Source organism: Cnephaeus nilssonii (genome assembly GCF_951640355.1).
Source record: "Cnephaeus nilssonii genome assembly, chromosome: X".
Lineage (NCBI taxonomy): Eukaryota > Metazoa > Chordata > Mammalia > Chiroptera > Vespertilionidae > Cnephaeus > Cnephaeus nilssonii.
Window position 1 is genome coordinate 38,518,334 of NC_137071.1, and position 1,976 is coordinate 38,520,309.

Here is a 1,976-nt window from a genome sequence, read left to right on the forward strand (position 1 = left end):
GCATGCATACAAGTCCTTTGATTGATCTCTCCCCCTTACCCCCACCCTCCCCTACCTTCCCTCTGAGGTTTGATGGTCTGATCGATTTCCTTGTTCTTGCCGAGTTATAAGAAACCAGGCTAACAATGAGAGGAAGGAAAATATTCCAAACAATGACAGGGGAATAACTGGGACCAACCTTTAGCAGGGCCAGTACCACTGTGTTTTCTGAGGAGGGCATCATTGGGGTCTTGGGCTGGCCATGCAGCTGCAAGATCAAAATATGGCAACTTTGAAAGATATTACCAGGTGACTAAAATCAATCAAAAAAACCTAGAAAATTACTAAATATATTAAAATAGGAGCAGCAGCATGAGCTGAGAGAAAGATGAAACCAGCTCAAGTGTATGGAACAGGATCTTCGGCTCTGTATGAAAAAGCTGATATTAAGGTCCCTGAACACAAGAAGAAACATCTCATTGGTGTATCCTCAGATGGAGGGCTTTGTGGCACTATCCAGTCCTTAGTTGCTAAACAGATGAAAAGTGAAGTGGCTATGCTCACAGCAGCCAGGAAAGATGTTGGAATTGGTGATAAAATTAGGGGTAAACTAAACTTCTAATTAATTTCTGGTGACAGTCAAAGAGTGGGAAGAAACCCCCCTAGTTTTGTAGATGTATCAATTATTGCCCTAGAATTATTACATTTTAGATATGAATTTGAGGAAGGAGCTATCATTTGTAATCAAGCTGGGTCTGTCATCTCTCACAAGACAGAAGAAAAACTTATCTTTTCTCTTAATACTATTGCAAGTGCTGAGAGTATGAGTATCCACGATGACATTGATGCTCACGTGCTACAAAATTACCAGGAATACAGTCTGGCCAACATTCTGAGATGATTGAAAAATTGATTTTGACTTTCAACTGCACCCACCAAGCTATCAGCACAAAAGAGTTTATTGAAATCATATCCATTGCTACAGCTCTGGATTAATGAAAATAAATTGTCATCCTCAGACAAGAGATAAAGAAGTAAAATTCAGGCAGATTATTTTAATGTTAGTTTACTGTTGTCCTGGTTGGAATAAATTATTGGTTCATTATTTCAATTACTGAAGACAGAAAGATATTTGTAAATTATCTTACAATAAACAACTTACAATAAGAAAAAAAGAGAGGGGGAATAAAAGGAAACCATTGCCTTGGCCCCTTCTCCTAAAGCAATGCTTAAAATAATATATTCAAGCCATGATGGTATCATTCTTATAGTAAGTGTTCAATAACTTTCAGAAGTCTGTAGTAGGTGAGATAATATTTTGGAGTTGTGCTACTAGGAAGTTCTAATGCATTATTTTATTAGAAAAACTGATTGAGATTGAGGAACCAAGATGGTGGCAAAGTTAAACAACTAAACTGCCGCCACGCACAACAATTTCAAAAATACAACTAAAAGACAAAATGTCTACCACCCAGAACCACGGGAAAGCTGGCTGAATGGTAGATTTACAACTAAGAAGGAAAAAGAAAGGAGAATAAACGCGGAAAAGCTAAGAGGTGTGCCCAGCCATCAGTGTTTGCTGCACTGGAGCGTGGGATGCGGGGACTTGGAAACGCAGAAAGGCAGAGATGGCTGATGGCAGCCATCACCAGTTTGCTATGCCCTAGCCTAGTGACGCCCTGAGACCCCGCCCCGCACATTCTACAAACCCGCCCAGGCTCCACACAGCGGCTTTTGCATATAAATGGCCTGTCTTGTGACAGCTTAACCAAATCAACTGAAGCTCCAGTCAGACTGCGCCTAAACCACTCAAGCAAAGAGGAGAAAACTATTTCTTGCTGTAGCTCCTGCTGGGGGGGCCTCAGTCGGTAGCTGACTTGCACCCTATTGGAGATCCAGAAACTAGGGCATCTAGTGGTCGGTGTGAAACGACACCAGATTTCAACCACTCTCATAAGGGACACATTCAAGAGGCAGACTCAGTGAACGCCAAAGCC

At 41.3% G+C, this 1,976-nt stretch overlaps 1 pseudogene across 1 annotated transcript; it reads left to right on the forward strand.

Moving 5' to 3' along the window:
- Positions 1-262: 262 nt before the first annotated feature.
- On the forward strand, positions 263-975 carry LOC307096229 (ATP synthase subunit gamma, mitochondrial-like; annotated as a pseudogene). The gene has a single exon. The product of its transcript is annotated as an ATP synthase subunit gamma, mitochondrial-like (transcript).
- The last annotated feature ends 1,001 nt before the right edge of the window (positions 976-1,976 follow it).